Source organism: Heteronotia binoei, chromosome 3, assembly GCF_032191835.1.
Source record: "Heteronotia binoei isolate CCM8104 ecotype False Entrance Well chromosome 3, APGP_CSIRO_Hbin_v1, whole genome shotgun sequence".
NCBI classification, from domain to species: Eukaryota; Metazoa; Chordata; class Lepidosauria; order Squamata; family Gekkonidae; genus Heteronotia; species Heteronotia binoei.
In genome coordinates, this window is record NC_083225.1 from 20,577,873 (window position 1) to 20,598,781 (window position 20,909).

Here is a 20,909-nt window from a genome sequence, read left to right on the forward strand (position 1 = left end):
TTTTAAGTATAATATAATACCTCATATGCAATTTTATTTATTAATTTCCTCATCACTTCAAATCTAAGAATTTACTTTGACAAGGGTATGTTGCCTGACTCTACTGCTTACTCATTCTCCGCTTTAGCAAACTAGTCTGAATTATCTGCTATATATTTGAAAAAATACATTCCATTTTTCTTGGAATTCTGAAATTGGTCTATTATGTATATAATATGTTAATTTTGCCATTGTCGCATATTCGTTTAATTTTTTTCTTCCGTTCCATCAGTTCTAGGCATTTTTCGGCCTTCTGTTTTGTCACAAATGTTACCCTTTGCCATTGCTACCATATATTTAAATAGCTCACTATGTATTTTCATGATATTGCTGGGTAAAATATTCAATAACATACTACTAGGGTCCACTGCAAATTTAAGTTTTAATATCTTTTGCATTTCTTCATGGATTTTTATCCGGTATTGTCTTGCTTTCTTTCATGTCCACCACATACGATAGAATGTTGCAACAGCTCTAATATTTCCAGTACTTCCCATTATATCCATTATTGGCTTTTGCAATTTGTTTGGGTGTGATACACCATCTAAAAACATTTTATATCAATTCTCTGTTGATATTTGAGATTCAGTGACTGGAAGTCTTGTGCCTTTGCGAGCTGGTATGGGGCTGGTGGAAGGATCTGATTTGGAAACAGTGTTATTTCAGTGTTGAGATTTGAATGGAGAGAGAGAGAGAGACAGCAAATTCTAATAATAATAATAATAATAATAATAATAAATTTATTTTAATATCCCGCCCTCCCCCGCCAAGGCAGGCTCAGGGCGGCTCACATGACATGGTATATACCATGATTACAATAAAATACAATCATTACTATAAAAGACAGTTAAAATATAGTTAAGTTACATTCATAAATTAAGTTAAATAAAACAGTTAAAACCATTATAGATTAAGGTGCTACAGTTCGATATATGTATAGGATGGCTAGATGTCATTACCCGGGTTCCATCTTAAAAGCAAGCTGAAAGAGGACGGTTTTGCAAGCCCTACGAAACTGATTTAGGGCTCGCAGGGCTCGCATCTCCTCTGGTAGCTGATTCCACCATTGGAGAGCCATTGTTGAGAAGGCCTGCTCCCTCATTGTTTTCAGTCTGAAACAGCAACATCCTGCAGTTTAAGAGAAATCCGATGCAGGGTCAGGGATGATGCTGTATAGACTTACATTCCCTTTGATCTCAATATGTCTGCTTATATATTTGCAAATTTTTAGAATTACAGATGCACCATAAGTCTCTGGTGCTTGTTCCCTCTCTTTCTCTTTCTTATCCCACGGAAACCCGAGCTCTGCCATACAGAATCACTTTTACACCACGGTGTATGTGGCAGCAAGTTGGCGTCTGAGTTTATTAAAATGGTACCAGTGTCTCTGTTCAATTTAGATGTTGCAAAATCCTAATAGCGAAGGGGGCCCCTGGCACACTCCTCCACAGGGTGATGATGGAATAAAACTGAGTGTTTTGAAATCTCTGGTAGCTCCTCAATGTTACTTTAAGAAGCCCTAACAGAGCACCTGTCAGTGTACCCACTACCCTCTTCTCTCTCTCTTTCTGTCTCTCTCTGCATTACCCACCCTGTTCTATATGTACAGCCAACTCCATTTCATTGTCCCATAAAGTTCACACCTTGAATAATACTTTATTGGTCTTAAAGGTGCCTGATAGGACTCTAACTTTGTTCTGCTGCTTCAATTCAACATGGCTGTCCACCTTGATCCAACAGACCATCGGTTAGTCTCAGAAAAATAAGCAAATATGAGCTTACAATGAAACGGCATAGCATAACATCAAACAAGATGACACAGGAATTACTGGTATTACAACCATACAAGCATGTGTGTGTGCATGACACATGTGCAAGAGAGAGGGAAGCAGAGAGACCACCCCCAACCAAAAGGACAGTGTTAGATAGAAGAAAATGAAAAGAGGGACTCTTATTTAAAATGTGCCTGCTATCTACGCACAAGCTCAACAAGAATTTGTACATTTAAACCAATTAATCAGTTCAGATCAGAGGAAAGAACTTGGGTCACACAGCTGGCGAGCCAGCATATTTTTCAAACGTACTAAAGATGATCCACAAAATCCACACCCAGGAGCATCACAGCATTGAACATTTTTTGCCGCTTTTGTTTCTAGGAATAGGGAAAACAGTAATTCAGAAAGAGAATTTTAAAAAACAAAGGCTTCTGCATTGCACGTCTGCCTGTCTGTCTGTCTATCATAGAATCATAGAGTTTGAAGGGACCTCCAGGGTCATCTAGTCTCTCTCTCTCTCTCTCTCTCTCTCTCTCTCTCTCTCTCTCATCAATCTATCTATCCCTTGCTTTGGCTTATTGATTTCTGTGACCCCAAATCTGCCAAACTAAGCACAGTATTGGCTCCACTCTCCCTGAAATCATTACTGTTTTACAACAGTAAAGTTTAATATATGGATGACAATCACAAAAGCAACAGAAAACAAACACCTATAGATAAGGTAGGTTTCTACATACTTGGAGAATTTGGTATTCAGAAAAAAATCAGAAACGGCAAAAAAGAAAAAGAAAATGTTCTCATTAAGCAAATTCTAGAGATTATTGAATGTTAACAGCAAATAGGAATCATTAAAGGGGAAGCAAAGAAAGATGAGGAAACTGGGTTGCTCAAGACTCTTGGAGTATGCAGAATCTTGGAATATTATTTTTGGAACAAAAGAATTTCCACATTTATCCTACCCACCCGTTCCTCCTCATGGATTTCCAGCTTCTTCCAGTTTGAATTGGATTTTTTCCCAGACACTACATCTACAGGGTGATCTGATTTAGCATGCTTATTTAAGCATATATAACAAGCAGGATTTTAAAAGTACCTTGTGTTAATTTTATGTTCCAGTAACGAGAAATACTTGAATTACAATATTTGATTAAGAACAAAAAGAATCAAGCGTTGTTTAAATGTTATACTCAGACAAGCTCTGGAAATTATTTTTCTTGAAATAATGCTTTTGCCAAGAGAAAGAGAGTATAACTGGTGCTTTCCTGATAGTGTTTAAATATAAGGCTGTTTCCACACAACAACACAACATTTTGCTCTCCTGGCCATTGCACCTGCAGAGGCATTTGAAGCAGCGGTGGAGGTCCCTGTGGGTCAGTCCCCCCCCTTCCCTTGCCTCAGCCCCCATCGGCTCCACCATCACCACCAGAGCGCTTCTTAAAAAAATCACCACGGGCCAGTAGCATCGTAACAATATATTGCCATAATCTAGGAGCTTCACCAAACTCCCAACTTTCATCCAAAACAGCCTTTTAAATGTGGACATTCAGAGGCACTAGTCAATCATGGCAATACATTGTTATAATTCTCAGCCACCTTGAACCATGAAGGAAGTCGAGATATAAATGTTTAAACAAACAAACAATGGGATTGTGCTGCTTGCCAGTCTTTTAGTAAGTCCAGAAAAGCCCTACAGAGACCCAAAAGAACTGGCAGCCACTGGGGGGGGGGGGCGCTGTGTCTGTGGCATTTGTTTGGCATGCAGAAGGTTCCAGGTTCCATCCATGACATCTCCAATTTAAAAGGACCAGGCAAGAGGTAATAGACCTCTACCAGACACTCTGGACAGCCAATGCCAGTCTAGACGGTGGCTCAGTGGTAGAGCATCTGCTTGGGAAGCAGAAGGTCCCAGGTTCAATCCCTGGCATCTCCAAAAAGGGTCCAGGCAAGTAGGCGTGAAAATCCTCAGCTTGAGACCCTGGAGAGCCGCTGCCAGTCTAAGAAGACAATACTGACTTTGATGGACCAAGGGTCTGATTCAGTATAAGGCAGCTTCATATGTTCATATGTAGACCAATGGCCTGATTCAGTTGAGTAGGTCCAAAATGTGTCCAAAATAGAGCCAATGGGGGGGAGGGGTGGGACTTTGAAACTGCAACCATAGCCATCCACACAGCATCAAAACATCTTTTGACTGTGATCTTTTCAAAAAGATTGTCTCAAGCCATATTTGGGGATGACTGCGTCAAGGCAGGGGAAAATGTGGAAAGTGGGCATAAAGTTACTTGGATATTCCAAAAAAAACCCACAAAACCCTGCTCCAGTCATGGTGCCAAACAGGAGCAAAACTTCCATGCAGAAGCAACCGAAGAAAAGGACAGCACTGGGAACCGTTGACAGACTAACGTTAGCCACCCTAAGAACTGCCCCTCACCAAAAAAGTGTTGCATGTTCCCAATCCGGCTATTTATGTTGCCTGAATGGAAGGCGGGCAGATCAGCCAAACACAGGAAGCCGCCTTGAGCCTGCCTCGGCGGGGAGGGCGGGATATAAATAAAAATTATTATTATTATTATTATTATTATTATTATTATTATCATCATCATCATCATCATCATCATCATCATCATCATCATCATCTATGGTAGAGGTGGGGGAACCCTTGGAACACCTCCTTGTCTAATAGTTCATGATTTGTTCCAGCTTTCTTTACTCCTTCTCCAATTGCACAGCTTACTTGACGTCATATCCTATTGCTTACATTGGCTTACACTTTATAACCTGCCTTGAATCTCAATGTGAAAGGTGGCGTACAAATGAAAAAATGAACTCATGAGCAAGCTTAACAATTGTACTTCTGAGCTGCTTTTGTTTTTAAGGATGGGCTTCGTTGTTCAGTAGAACCTTTTAGTACTGCGTAAGTTTATTGATTTTAATATTGTAATGTTTTTGTCTGATTGTTAGCTGCCCTGTGTCCGTTCACTGAGAGGGCGGGATATAAATCTAAGGTAAATAAAATAAACCTGCCATCGTGAAACGGGACCATTGGTGTCTTCTTTTTCTTAGCAAGCTTCTTTTTTTCTTAGCAAGTTTTTTATGCTCATTTTAAATAATTTTTTTTTTGAGAAAAAAAATAGTATTAGCATTCTCTTTACTTTCTCTGAAAACTTTTTTTGCTTTTAATTGATTTATCCGTTCGCTTTGCATTCAATGAAATTAACTTAATTTTCTGCATTTGGGGGTTTGTCTGTGGTTGCGCATTATCGGCGTTCTCTGTGAGAAAAGAAATTTTTCTGCTTCTTCCGCTGTTGGATATTGTGTATTTGATGTCATATCACAGCCTGCTGAAGGGGCATCTTCCATCTACATTAAATCCTTTCATTTAAAAAAAAAAATCTTACCGTAAGAAATTTAAGAATTCTTCTCCTTTATCCAGTAAAGAGTTACAAAGATGGGATAAACTCAATCTCCTTTTCCCTAGTTTTCAAATCAGGGTTATTACATTATAAAACCGATCTTGAGTCCTAATATTTGAAAAAAAAACTGTCATGTCCCTGAATAGTTTGTTCTGCTGTTTGAAAATTCATTCTGTATACCTTTACTTGTCACAATTTGTTCCATCTGATCAGCCTGCAAAAACGTCTCCTAAAAAGGCTATTAATTTCTCTTCTTCAGATCTCTTTTAGGTGTGTTCTTCTGTTCTTTCCGTGCAAATGTATCCATCATTTCTAGCCCCTGCTTCCTCATTCAACTCCATCTCTAATTTCTCTATCATTTTATGTTGCAACTTATCATTCATTTTCATATCTAAAACCGTCAAATTTTGTGCTGTTTCCTGTGTCTTTTCTTTAACCCACACCTCAATTGCTAAGAAATTAGAATCAAGAGGCAGTCTGCTTTGGAGTCAGAGCAGATCCAGTAGTTTGTAAGGGAGACGACAACAACCAGAAATGAGGCCTGCAAGGATCTGAGATGGAGTGCAGGTTCATATGTAGAATGATGGTGCATCAGTGATGTGGATCCCAAGTAACAGAGGGCTTAAATGCAAGCAGGACCTTTTTGAAAATTTATTTGTATTTATTTTTTATTTGGTTTAATTTATATACCACCCTTCCCACAAACAGGCTCAGGGCAGGTTACAGCATAAGTTTAAACAATAAATCAAACATTAAAAACCATAAAACTTTAACCCCTAACAGGATGCCATTCAGCTATTTACAGTATTTTCAAGGGGTCCCAATAATGTTCAATTAAAGAATGGGATGGCAAAAGATCTGCTCTCTGCAATAGTAACAAGACTGAATAGAAAATGATAAGAGGTGATAACGGATAGCAACAGAAGGGGCCAGATAATGAGGAGGAGGAAGAGAAACCGGATTTATAGCCCACCCTCAAGTTTCAACAGGGCACATACAGGAGGAGGCAGGTATCTTGGTCCCTGGCTGCTTAAGGCCGTAAAGATTAGTACCAACACCTTAAACTGGACTCCAACCCCATGCCACTTCCCCAAGCCAGTCCAGTCCAGGGGGCTTGTTGACCATACGGGGGGGGGGGCTGCACTTGCTGAGTTCACCAGGAGATAATGGCTGCTTTGAAGGGGGGACTGATGGGAGAGCCAGTTTGGTGTAGTGGTTAAGTGCGTGGACTCTTATCTGGGAGAACCAGGTTTGATTCCCCACTCCTCCACTTGCACCTGCTAGCATGGCCTTGGGTCAGCCATAGCTCTGGCAGAGGTTGTCCTTGAAAGGGCAGCTGTTGTGAGAGCCCTCTCCAGTCCCACCCACCTCACAGGGTGTCTGTTGTGGGGGAGGAAGAAGGAAAAGGAGATTGTGAGCCACTCTGAGACTCTTTGGAGTGGAGGGTGGGATATAAATCCAGTATCTTCATCTACCTCACAGGGTGTCTGTTGTGGGGGAGGAAGGTAAAGGAGATTGTGAGCCACTCTGAGACTCTTCGGAGTGGAGGGCGGGATATAAATCCAATATCTTCTTCTTCTTCATTATAACCCACTGAAGTCCCCAAACTCTTCCCTTCCCAGGCTCCAACCTCCCCCCCTCCCACCCCCAGATCTCCAGAAATCTTCCACCCTGAAGTTGGCAACCCCAGGTCACATGGTCTGCACCAGATCTAGCTTTCCTTCCAAAAGGAGTCATTTCAGGAAGCCGGTCTGCTGCCGTCAATTGATTGTCCTCAAGGTTATCATCGTTATCAGTGTGACCATCTTTGCAAACATTGATGTGAAGCTTTCCCCGCACAGCGTTTGTGTTGGCTTTTCCGCTGTTGTTAATTGGCAGCCTCATCCTCACTTGCTCATCATGCTCTGGTCCGGGGGGGGGGGGGGCACTTCAGGTGCTGGGAATCTCATCGCGCCAATCACAAAAGACCGAGCCACCCTTGGGCAAGGAGGAAGCTTTCTTGAGGTATGCAGAGAAACAGAAGTCTGCAAGTTGACCACAAGAAAACCCCCTAATGACCCCTGGCCTGATGAAGACTGAGCAGGCTCCAAGAGCCACAGAACCCTGAAAGCAGCTCAGACTTTACTTATTTATTTCAAGCATCTGTGAGCCACCTTTCTCCCTTGCAGAGAGCCAAGGGTATCAAGCTGCTTCCAGTTTACGGTGACCCTCTGAATGAACGACTTGCCAAAGGTCCTGTTGAGCACAGCCTTGCAAAGAGAGGGCCCTCGTGGCTTCCTCGGTTGGGTCGGCCCGTCTCATCTTGGCTCTTCCTCTTTGCCTGCTGCCCTCCAACTTCTCGAGCGTTATTGCCGAAATAAAACGACGACAAGGTTCACTTTAAGAAGAAGGGAGGCAGTGTCCTGCTCCAGCCACAAAGAAAATCCTGGAAGGAGAAATGAGTGGGGATTTCCAAATTCTTCCCCCACCCCATCTCTGTGTTACCCTTGGCATGGCCCCGTTGTGCCTTCAAAGACACAAGGTTCTTTTTAAAGTTCTGCTCAAAGCGATTTAAGAATTCATATCGTGATGATATTCTGTGATCTTAAAAGAATCCAAGAAGCATGATCAGAGGCGACAGAATATGAGATTTTGCAGATGAACTACAAAGGAAAACTCTTTCATTCATGCTTGTCTGAGTGGGCATCCTGGAAGCTGCTCTTGGAGCAGTGGCCTCACCCCCCCCTTTAAAAAAAACTGCAGACCATACTCTCCTCCCTCATCTCTTTCCAATGCCCCCTCCTTTAGAACAGCCATTCCCCCTCCCAAAAAATGACATGGAAAGCCCTCTTGAGTGCTCAGAAGTGGCTAAGGGGCCCCTTGAATTCCACCCCAAGCTTCGCATGTGGGACTCCAGCGTCTCTGGGGCAGAAAGCAAACCTCAAGAAGAAGATGAAGATATTGGATTTATATCCCACCTTATACTCTGAGTCTCAGAGTCTCAGAGCGGTCACAATCTCCTCTACCTTCACCCTCCCCACACACCCACACAACAGACACCCTGTGAGGTGGGTGCGGCTGGAGAGGGCTCTCACAGCAGCTGCCCTTTCAAGGACAACCTCTGTGAGAGCTATGGTTGACCCAAGGCCATTCCAGCAGGTGCAAGCGGAGGGAGTGGGGAATCAAACCCGGTTCTCCCAGATAAGAATCTGCTCACTTAACCACTACACCAAACTGGCTGTCATAAGAGCATAAGAGAAGCCATGTTGGATCAGGCCAATGGCCATCCAGTCCAACACTCTGTGTCACACAGTGGCCAAATATATATATATATATATATATATATATATATATATATATATATATATCACACACATATATACACACTGTGGCTAATAGCCACTGATGGACCTCTGCTCCATATTTTTATCTAACCCCCTCTTGAAGCCGCCACTACCTCCTGTGGCAGTGAATTCCACATGTTAATCACCCTTTGGGTGAAGAAGTACTTCCTTTTATCCATTTTTATCCATTTATCTGTCCTGTGAGAGTGAGCTGGTCTGGTTTGGCACAGAGTATTGGTGAGAAAGACCAGTAAGAAAGAGAGTCAGCCTGGTGTGTTGGACCAGGATCTGGGAAATCCAGGTTCTAATGCCCACTGGTGCCAGGGAAGCTGGCTGGGTGACCTTGGGCCAGTCACCTTCTCAGCCAAGCCTACCTCACAGGGTTGTTGGGAAGATTAAAAGGAGCAGGGAATAACAATGTAAACAGGATTGGATCCTTAGCTGGAGTGAAAGGCGGGCTATAAAGTAAGTAAATAAATAAGAAATAAAAACGTATGTTACTTTCTCCACTGGTCAAATTGCACTGCTCATCAAAGGTCTAATTGCACTAATATATCTGTAGAAATATCAGCTGGAAAATAAAATATTTAAAATCAATTTTGCCTTGTAAAGCCCTCAAGTATCGGGCAGCCCGATCCGGACATAACTGGCAGCCGGCCGTGGCGTAGCTGCCGCGCCACTAGTAGACTTCCTGAGGACTTCAGCATGCTGAAGCATGGGGAGGGGATAGGCATAGCTTGTTGTGAGGGAGACGGTCGCCATGGCAACGCCACTGACGGAGGCATGCAAGGGAGGCGGAGGCAGCCGGAGGGGAGGGCCAGCCCACCCCCCCGTTGGCCAGTCCTGGCACATGCGCCATGGCTTATGACAAGGATGGGGAGAGGCAGCCCAGAGAGGCTGATAGCCATCCCCAACCCACCCCCAAACAGAGAACGGAGCCAATGATGGGCAGACCATCACAGGCAAAGGAGAGACGTCCCACCAACATTTATTTATTTATTTATTTATTATTTATTTATTTCATTTATATCCCGCCCTCCCCCACCACGGCAGGCTCAGGGCGGCTAACAACATTCTACAATCATACAATAACAAGTAAAACCTTAAAATTACAATATAGAGCAATAAAACATTAAAATATTAACTTAAAACCAATCCAATAATACAGTTGTGATGCGGTATAGATCTTTAGACCGCATTGGCGGACCCTTGGTTACCGTTTTTCCTAGCAGTCCGAGTATGCTAATTTAAAAAGGGTGGTCTTGCAGGCCCTGCGGAACTGTTCAAGGTTCCGCAGGGCCCGCACCTCCTCTGGGAGTCGGTTCCACAGGGTAGGGGCCGCGATCGAAAAGGCCCGTGCTCTGGTACTCTGATATTTAATTTCCTTCGGCCCAGGGACAGTCATTAGGTTTTTCCCGGTTGACCTCAGTGCTCTCTGGGGTTCGTATGGGGAAAGACGGTCCCTCAGGTAGACAGGTCCTCGGCCATATAAGGCTTTAAAGGTAACGACCAACACTTTGTACTGGACCCGGTATATAATCGGCAGCCAGTGCAGTCCACGTAGCCCCGGCTGTATATGTTCCCATTTTGGGAGTCCCAACAACAGCCTGGCCGCCGCGTTCTGCACTAGCTGCAATCTCCGGGTCCGGCACAGAGGTAGCCCCAAGTAGAGGGCATTACAGTAGTCTAGTCTTGAGGTGACCGTTGCGTGGATCACTGTTGCGAGGTCCCGGCGCTCAAGGAAAGGGGCCAGCTGCCTTGCCCGCTTCAGATGGAAGAATGCTGACTTGGCAGTGGCTGCTATCTGGGCCTCCATCGATAGTGAAGGCTCCAGTAAAACACCCAGACTCTTTACCTGGCGCGCTGCTTTCAATGGCGCACCATCAAAGGTCGGGAGAGCTATTTCCCTTCCCAGAGCGCCGCGACCCACGCATAGGACCTCTGTCTTCGCTGGATTCAACTTCAGCCCACTCAGCCTGAGCCATGTCGCAACAGCCTGTAATGCCCGGTCGAGGTTCCCTGGGGCGGAGTCGGGCCAGCCATCCATTAGTAGATAGAGCTGGGTGTCATCTGCATATTGATGGCAACCCAGCCCAAACCGCCGGGCAATCTGGGCAAGGGGGCGCATATAGATGTTAAACAACATCGGGGAGAGAACTGCTCCCTGAGGCACCCCACAATCCAGTGTGCGCCTCCGGGACCGCTCGCTCCCGATAGCCACCCTCTGTCCCCGACCTAGGAGAAAGGAGGAAAGCCACTGCAAGGCCGACCCCTCAACCCCAATGTCGGCGAGGCGGCGCGTCAGTAACCGATGGTCGACTGTATCAAATGCAGCCGACAGGTCTAACAACATCAGTACCGCAACGCCGCCCCGATCCAGTTGCCGTTGGAGGTCATCCACTAAGGCTGGAAAATATCATGGGGAGGGAGCAGGAGTGAGGCTGGGCATGCGCGCACAAGAAGCCTGGCTTGGTGGTGAGGTGGGAGTGGGGGCGAGACAGGGCCGCATGGGACCACAGAGAAGCTGTCAATCCCCTCACCCCCTCCCGCTGTCAGAGACTTTGCCAATGGCAGGCAGACAAGCAGGAAGTGCCAAGTGCAGGAGTTCGCTGTCATAGATAGCGGCTGGAATGTGTTTCTGGGAGTGAGCAGCCCAGCAGCAGACACCCCCCCACCCAGAGACCCCCTGTGTTGCCCTGACACCCCCTGCCATGTGCACGGAACACCTCCCCTGAGAGCCGCAGAACTCAGAGTGCGAGTGCATCAGCCGCAGAACTCTGAGTCCACTTCATCAGCCCCCCCCCCTTAGTGCCCTGCGCACAACAGCCCTGTGTGGTCAGGCAGGCTGTCAGCCCAGGCAGGCTGAGGGGTGGCACTCCCCTCCCCTGTCCAGCCACGTGGGGGGCAGTGTGGCGGCTCATAGACCGTTCCTCCCCCCCAAAACTAAGTCTGCCCACCCTCCCAGGCATTCCCTCAGAGAGGCCACTGACAGGGGGGTGGGGTTGCCCAGGGAACGTGCAGCAGATGCCAAGCAGGAGAGACAACAGAGGGCACAGCTTAGACTTTATTTTTCTGGAACAGAGTGCAACAGTCTCCCTGGAGTGCACTGGGCAGTCTCACCATGGGCAGGGCTTCATTCAGAGCAGTGGGCAGAAACAGCTGAGGGAGTGGGGGGCGGTGGAGTGACAAACGCGGAAGCCGCTGTGTTGGAGTTCCACCTGCAAAACAGAGATAGAGATCAAGAGCACCTGCAGGGACGGCAGCTGGAAGAGCAGGCTGCGTTTCAGCCGGGTGCTCTCTTAAAGGGACAGTCTCTGACCCACCTCCCCACAACGGGGCAGCTGCCACACATACAAACCCCGTGCCCTGCCAGAGGGCAGACCAAAGGAAGGGAGCAGGTGGCAGCACGGGGGAGCAGGGTCAGCAAATGCCCCCTGCCGGAGCCCACTGCCTGGTTCAAGTGCCAGAGACGCTTGCACACCAAGCGGTCAAGAGCGAAAGGAGGGGGAGGCTGGGGGGGAGACAGTGGAACTTACCCAGCCATGGACGACAGTCTTTGCATTCAGAGCCTCCGGGAGCCTGGAGCCTGTGGAGACCTGGAAACAAGAGCAGTTGGCCCGAGGGGAGAAACCTCTCTCTCCCCTTCGCAAGTCAAAGCAACCGCACAGTGCAAAACCCGTCACCAATGTGCCTGCCTGACCCTCACTCTAAGTCTGTATGGCCGGGAGCTCACCAGCAGAGCTTTCTGCCACACAAACCTGTCCCTAGCAACTGAGTTGTGCGAGGCCAGAGCGGAAGTATTTCTAGGAGCGGGGGGACCACAATTGGGTGCTGGGGAGGGGGCTCATCAGCCCAAGACGCAAGGGGATTGGCAAGGCAATCACGCCGCTCTCTAAGGGGTTTGTGATCTTCCACAGTGGTGGAGGCGACCTTTGTTTTTGGTTTCAACGAGTGCCTATGGGACACGCTGCTATTTTTGCCGGTGTAATGTTGCGCCTCTCGTGTCATGGGCCAAACTGCTCAGGAAGCTGCCTAAGCCTGGCCGCGCCCCCAACTCCACCCCCTCCTCCGCCTGAACGCCACACTCGGTCTCACTTCTGCCCACACTCGGGCGCAGCCCTCAGGCGCCACTGCCCACGGGCGGAGCAGAGCTTGGGCGGTCCCCCGCCCACATAATGCCCCTCCGCTGTGGCGATGCCAGTTGTACATCGGTGCAAACCCTTCCTGTGCCCACGTAGCGGCTCGTCTGCTCCCAAAAGACTTTCCACCTCCCCCCCCCCCCCCGCTCTAGATTGTGCTGTAAAAATCCTAGGAGGAAAATATAATTAGAAGATTATAATTTGTTCTACTGAGTGTTATTAAACATGCCCTGTGCAGAGAGAGGAAAAAACTTCTCCAGAGTCTCAAGCGGTCCTGCGCATTCCACCTTAAATGGATTTCATCAGTCTGTGCACCGGCAAGCCCATGCTAATATTGGCTCCAATAAAGAACAAATCAGCACCCAACTCGACTCATCTTATCGCACAGTCAAAACTGATGGCTGAAGAAGTCATAAAGATCCCATTTAATCTCTCGCCTATCTATCACTGTGAATGTCTTTATCCTCTTTGTGCAGTGGTAATATCTGCTCATTATGAAAGCAAAATAGATCTGGCATGAATAAAAGCGGAATGAAGTGCTCACTTTGATTTTGACAGCATGATCAGTGGAAGCGGTAATCTGTGAGAATCAAAAGGGCTAAATTATTCCATAACCGTAATTTGAGGGAACAGCTCAGAGCATCCACATCTGCTTTCATATATTGTGACGTGCGCTGATCAAACATCCTTCCCAATTTACTCTCTCTGTGCTTGACTAATCTTCAACAGCTCTCACAATGTCTAATCATGCCATCAAAAAGGAGAAGAAGTTCAATTGTGGCTCAAATGAAAGAAGATTGGAAAACTATCTTCAATTGAAATTACATTTGTAAATGAACCATCTTTTTTGTTAGTTCCCCCCCCCCCTGCTCAGACTGTGTTATGGTAAATCTGCCTAGAGAAGTTGTGCTGAGAAAGGAGTAACGTGGCGTTGGACTGCATTTATGCGATTAATGCTTGTGTAAAATCCTGGGGCCCTAGGAAGTGTGGGAGGCGTTTTCAAGCACAATGTGCCAAAGTCATAATCAGATTCCGCTGGCGTGATTCACTACTCCCGGCCCAGGCCCCAGAAAGAAAACCCTCAGTTGATGGCAGAACAAAGTTTGAGTCCAGCGGTACCTTTAAGGCCGACAAAGTTTTACTCAAGAAATAAACTGTGTTGGTCTTCAAGGTGCCAGACCGAACTCAGACTTTGGTCTGCTGCTTCAGACTGACACAGCTACTCACCTGAATCTCTCAATAGATTGTGTTCTTTTTGCAGGCAATGTACAGTTGTCTGGTTTGTCTTTACACTTTGTGGATCTAAAGTATTTCTTCTCTTTTTCATGACAGGGTTTTGTTTTTTTCATTTAGACCTTGTTCTACACGTGCACAGAGATGGCCACTCACACACCAGTTTTAGGAAGTGATGCCTATAGAAGAAGAAGAAGAATTGCAGATTTATACCCCGCCCTTCTCTCTGAATCAGAGACACAGAGTGGCTTACAATCTCCTATACCTTCTTCCCCCACAACAGATACCCTGTGAGGTGGGTGGGGCTGAGAAGGTTCTCACAGCAGTTGCCCTTTCAAGGAGCTATGGCTGACCCAAGGCCATTCCAGCAGCTGCAAGTGGAGGAGTGGGGAATCAAACCCGATTCTCCCAGATAAGAGTCTGCACACTTCACCACTACACCAAACTGGCTCTCAGGGAGTCCATTTTACAATTGTCTGAATGTGAAGACAAGCTCAGAGGGTCACCCACATCAGCCCAACCCAATGTTCTGTCTTTTGCCACATTATTCCACAAAGCAACACAATATCTGCAGCTTACGGTCACTTCTGCAGTTGGACACAGCAGGTCTCTTTTGAACCAGCAGCTATTACTGTTCCCCAGACTGGCAAGTGTCATTCAGAAACATTTGTTGCTTTCAAATGGGCTTAGAAAACCTGTTCTCTTCTTGTAAGAAAGGATACTGAAGCCTGCTGAAACCAATAAGCCCCAACCACACACATGAAAAGCAGCCGATGTTCGCTAGTCCAAAAAGAGGCCAACCACTCACAGGCCACTTATTCAAACTAGCCACAAGTAAGAATGTTCAGATACACACACACACACACATACGCCCAGTTCAACTCACACCTTGCTTGCGAGTGGCAAACCAGAGAGCCACTTTTTCAACTGACTATTTATTATTCAGTGACCATTCATGGTTGCTGAAGGCTGAATCACAGTTTTCTGTCTTAACAGTGCAGTGCAGCGTAACTGGCTTTTCATTGCTATTGCACTATAGGGCACTAATTTTTTTATTCATCTATTGCCATGCTCTCGGAAGTCCCAAATCTCATTTAAAAAGAAACGTGCGCCCTAATTGCCTATTTATTTTTGCTGCAGAGGTATAAAGGGAAACGTGAAGCGCTATACACCTGCTATCGCCCATTTTTAACTCTTTTCTTTTGCAAGCTGGAAACTCTATCTGTCCCCCCACCCAGTGGATCATTTACCTGAATGCATTGGGAGTACTATGGGGGGGGGGGGCAACACAAGTGGTCGACAGGAATTGGGGGTCATATATTCAAACAATTACAAGACTCCCAATACTCTGTTGCTGGTCTTCATAATAAGACAGGGATAGCTGCTTCAACCACCATGTAGGGTCCACTTATCTGCATGGATTTAAAACAACTGGTTCTCCCCCATTTAAAGTATGAATTATTGGGAATGAATTATAGTAACTTTAATCTGAAGTTCAGGCTGCATGCCAGCACTTGCTAGGGGAAACCCCCTGGAGGATATCATTGAATCATAGAGTTGGAAGGGACCTCCAGGGTCATCTAGTTCAACTCCCTGCTCAATGCAGGAACTTCACAAATACCCCACACACATACATATATCCCCACTGACCCCTGCTCCATGCCCAGAAGATGGCAAAAACCTCCAGGATCCCTGGCCAAATTGGCCTGGAGAAAAATTGCTGACTGACCCCAAAGTAGCAATCAGCATTTCCCTGGGCGTGTAAGAAGGGCCCACAAGAAGTGAGCGCTGATGCAACGTTTCCTGTCCTCCCTTTCAAGATCTACCTAATTCACAGAATCAGCATTGCTGTCAGATGGCCTTCCAGACTTTTGTTAAAAACCTCCAAAGAGGGAGAGCCCTCCACTTCCCAAGGAAGTTCTTTGTTATATCTTCCTAATGTTTAACTTAAGAGCCCCGTGGCACCGAGTGGTAAAGCAGCAGTACTGCGGTCGAAACTCTCTGCTCACAACCTGAGTTTGATCCCGGCGGAAGCTGGGTTCAGGTAGTCGGTTCAAGGTTGACTCAGCCTTCCATCCTTCTGAGGTTGGTAAAATGAGTCCCCAGCTTGCTGGGGGGAAAATGTAAAAGATTGGGGAAGGTAATGGCAAACCACCCCGTAAAAAGTCTGCCGTGAAAACGACATGATGTGACGTCACCCCAGAGTCGGAAACCACTGGTGCTTGCACAGGGGACTACCTTTACCTTTTAATGTTTAGCTGGAAACTCTTTTGATTTAATCTCAGCCTGTTGGTTCTGGTCCAACCTTCTGGGGCAAAGGAAAACAATTTTGCACCATCCTCTATATGACAGCTCTTCAAGTACTTTAAGATGGTGATCATATTGCCTCTCAGTCATCTCCTTTCCAGGGTAAACATCCCCGGGTCTTTCAGCCTTTCCTCATAGGACTTGGTCTCCAGAGCCCTCACCATCTTCGTCGCCCTCCTCTGGACCCGTTCCAGCTTGTCTATATCCTTCTAAATTTCGGTGCCCAAAACTGAGCACAATACTCCAGGTGAGGTCTTACCAGAGAAGAACAAAGCGATACAGTCTCTTCACTTGATCCGGACGCTGTACTTCTGTTGATACAGCGCAAAACTGGATTTGCTTTTTTAGCCACCACATCGCTCTGCTGACTCATGTTCAGTTTATCCTCCCACTTTGCTTTTCAAAGTCAAGGTGGGGCAATATACATTTCCCTCAAAAGTTAGGCCCCGGTTTGGGAAGGGGGAAAGAGTTCTGCAGAGAATCCACATTGGCACCAAAGCCCACGTCCAGAGGATTTAAGGCAACCCTTTCTTTGACTGTGAGGTCTGACATGGCTTCTGTTCACATTCCAATACGTGGTATAGCTGTTGCTTCTGAAGAACTATTTGTTTTAGCTTTTTCCAAGGGTCGGAAGATGCAGAGCCTTTGTCCTTTCAAGAGGTTCTAGGGAGAAGAGATGGTTTAAGAGTATTGGTTTAAGTGGTTAAGATCTAGTATAACATTAATTTGTTCATTAACTCCAACATGATAACTGGACATATCTATAATATGCGTGTCAAATTTGCTCTTGACTGCTTGTATTTATTTATTTTATTTTATTCCATTTTTAGTCTGCCCTTCCCATAGAACAGGCTCAGGGCGGGTTACATATACTGTAAACCGTACCTTACAGTATATACTGTAAACTAATTTTGTTGGAATACAAGCTATGTACATTCCAGCCGTTATAGAGTTCACTGTTTGTTTACCTGATAGAGGAAGTGATGTATTGTGACCTAAACCCAACTGTGGGCTGGTTTTTGTTTGGCCCGCGAAAGATGTGATCGCAACATTGGTCAAAAAGGATGTTAGGTGTGAAATGCTTTGTATCTTGTATGCAAGCTGAATTGCTCTTCTTCCTGGTGAAATGCTTTTTGGGGAGAAGAACAGTCTCACAAAGGATGTAGCCATGTAGGACAGACATAGTTAGACTAGCTGGTATGCTAAATTGTTTTTCTGTTTTATCCCAAGTACCCTATCCTGATGTTTTCTAGTAAACTTTATTTCTTTTGATAAGCTTAAGCCTCGACTCCAATTATTACCATTCCTAGCCTCTGAATTTAACATGTATTTCCCAACAAATTTCTTCTCTCCCTTGTCCCCATGAGCAGGCTCAGGGTGGGTTACAAGTCACACGGTAACAATACCATTTCGTTAAATAAAATCATATTGCTATTAAAACGACACCGCATTGCACTGCTCTGAGGTGAAGGGAGCAGCCTAGGAAGCAAACAGGAAGGACTAGCCAGAAATAGTCGCCCACCCACATCCCAGAAATTGTGCTTGAATTCCAGAACTGTAGAAAAAAATCAGAACAAATTGACTTCTGGGAAAATGGGAAGTGTAACAATGGAAAAACAAGAGAACTGTGGAATGTTACCTATGGAGGCATTGAGATAACTGCATGCCACGGTTGACTCGTGTGGAACCAGTCTCATGAACCAGATTCTGGAGGGATTCAAGCAGGAGAGCAGGAACTGGAAGGCTCTGAGCATCAGTGCTTCAGCCCCTGGTCCCTTCCTGCCCTACATGGATGCCCGGCCTAGATGTTGCTCACCAAGATTGCTTCGATTCAGCAGAATTGTCGTCCTGCTTGTCTTACTCTACAAACTTCTTCTGTATAAATCATCGGTTAGTTATCCCCACTCTGCCGTTTGTGTTGAATATCATTTTTGTTTTAATTACCAGCTTTGTCTTAGACCAAGCCTGTTGTTGAGCCAATTATCATAAATTCCCCTGTAACAATTAAGAATATTGGTACAGAGCTGTGTGTATTTTAAATGTTATAATTATGCTCAGCTCTTTCGTTAATTGGCCTATCTGACTCTTTACTTTTTATGCTGCTCATCTGCTCATTACTGCAGCCATTTAATTCAATTAGCGCCTTAATTAGAAGAACAGCCGTGTCCAATGTCGTAGGACTTGTCAGAGCGCTCGGCTTGATTAGCAAAGACAAACACACCAAGCAGATCAGGCGGGAACATTTGGGGGAGGCTGGCATGGAAGGCAGCCAACTGCTGGAGTGGAAACACTGCTGGCTGCTGCATGTCTTCATCCCCCCCCCCCCCGAGAGAGAACATAAAGAGAGCATCAGACTGAGGAAGGAGCATAATAATTCACGGCTCACGACCTAAAGCACCAACATCAATTGTGTGTACCTCCTGAGTACAGCATCGCCACTAAATTATCCCCTGCTCCCCCATGTTCTGTAAAAGCACAGATTGTATATAAACATCATAGAATCATCTCCTGTAATGGTAAGAGATTATACAGCATAATCCTCTTCCAAAGGGCAGGGACGACTCCTCGCCTCTGGACAGAAATGGCCTCTTCTGTCTTCTCCCCCCCCTCCCGGAGGGCATTTGGGAGCAGACCAGCCTCTCTGCTGGGGCATCTGCTCCATCCAGGCCTCTTCCCGAAAGTCTCCTGGCTGTTCCTGCAGCCGGCCTGTAGCTAAGAGGGTGGCTTTGTCTGAAGAGGCCCCGCAGGCTTCAGGGCTTCCATTTCTGAGACCCGTTAAAAACTCAGTTTGGTGTTTTTTTTTCCCTGCCAGTCCATTTAAATCTTTATTCCCTACCTATTAATTCTCCTAATTAGAATTAAATGAAGCATGTTAAATTGCTAGATTAACCAATAATTAAGCAGCCAAACTACCAATAATTAGGCGGCAAAAGCGCGAATGCGTAATGTGCACTGCCAGCTCTCTCTGTGCTGCGGTGGCACCAGATCACGCCTGCTGGTTTTGTCTGAAAGGAAGTAAATGGCATGTCGTCCTCACTCAACCTCCGACCCTCCCCCCCCCCACCCCTCCTTCATGTCATCTTCCACCAAAACAGTCTGCCGGGTGGAGAGAGCTTTTGCGCCTTATCAGTGAGTCCTTATGGAAGCTTGCTGATGTCCCTCTCATTGGAAAACCCCACAGACATCCAGGTATTTAAAGCAGGCCACACAGACTTTAACTCACCAAAGATTATACCCCAAAACCCCCCACAAAAACCATGCTTATCCGTGCTTCGCAATTATTCTGCTCGGCTTGTAGATCCTTGTTGAAGCACCTTTGCATAGAACAGCCTCCTGCCTGGAAAGCTGGAAAGCTGGTGGGTTCCCTTCCAGCAAACTGCACCGCAGACAGCCTGGAGAACCGCCAACATAGTAACGGTACAGCACCGTGGAATAGTTTTTAAATTTTAATTATATTAATGTTTTATAGATTTTATTGACTTATTGTTTTAAATCGTGTAAGCGACTGTTGTAAGCCGCCCTGAGTCTGCTTGCGGAGAGGGCGGGATAAAAGTCTAATGTAAAAAAAAAAGGAAAAAAAACTTCACAGTCACAGAGTGCCCTGCCCTTAGTATGTGGAAATTGGTATTTTTCTCTGTTGGAATCCAAGCACTCTTTACTTTGCTCTAGGAGTTGAATTTGCTGACGTTGGTCCAATCCAAAAGGGAATCCTAGAACTGGAAGGGCCACCCCCTGCTCCTGCCAGGAAAGATCATCCCTCCCTTCCCACCCTCCGCTAATCAACTTGTGCACAAGGAACCCCGCAGAATCCCCGTGGGGAAACACAGGGTGCCAAATCAAATGTTCCCGCAAAAAAAAATCCACATACTTTGAGGTTGACATTTGTGACATATTTGATTACATAAGAATCCTATGCATATCAAATGTATGTCTCTAATTAGTCATTTTCTGGAAGTCACTGTTTCCATTGTTATACTGCAATGCTTTTCCTAACTGCCATGTAAACACGATTATTACATAAACCACTGCTGGTGCAGTGCCGTTATTTCCTGTTCTCAGTAGCAATCATTTTTTTTCCCATCCTCACGGCTGTGTGACTCGTTGCATAAACTCCTCTTGCCTCTCGTGGACTGTGCTCCTGCTCTTTTCTGTTGCATCAAACTATTAATTCAACAAGCAGTGTTGGACACAACAACCAACTCTTTCTGTGCAGATAAGAAGTTTCCCAGTCATCAGTAATGTTTTTAGTGAATTTCGTCGGGGAACTGCTCAGCTGTGCTATTTCCATGGCTGTTCCTGAATCCCTACGATGCTTTATTATGCAGAGAGCTCTCTCAGTGTATGTGTGTGTGTGTGTGTGAGAGAGAGAGAGTGAGCGAGTGATCTTTTTTGGCGTATTTAAGAAGTGTATTTAAGAAGGGATAGTTTCTCAGCAGACTCTTTCAAAGGGGCAGATTGTATGGCAGATTTATGCAGGACAATTTTTTCCAACTAGCTTCTACTTTCAAACCAAAAAGGAGAGGGTGTTTACGAAGGTGAGAATTATTTCAGAAATGAAGGTTGTAAAAAAAGAAGAGTTTGGACTGCAGGTATCAAAGACTTAACTTGTCTCAGCATATTACCTGTAGATCCATTTTCCTTTTAGGTACAAACTCTAGCGACCTAATCCTTTAAATTATG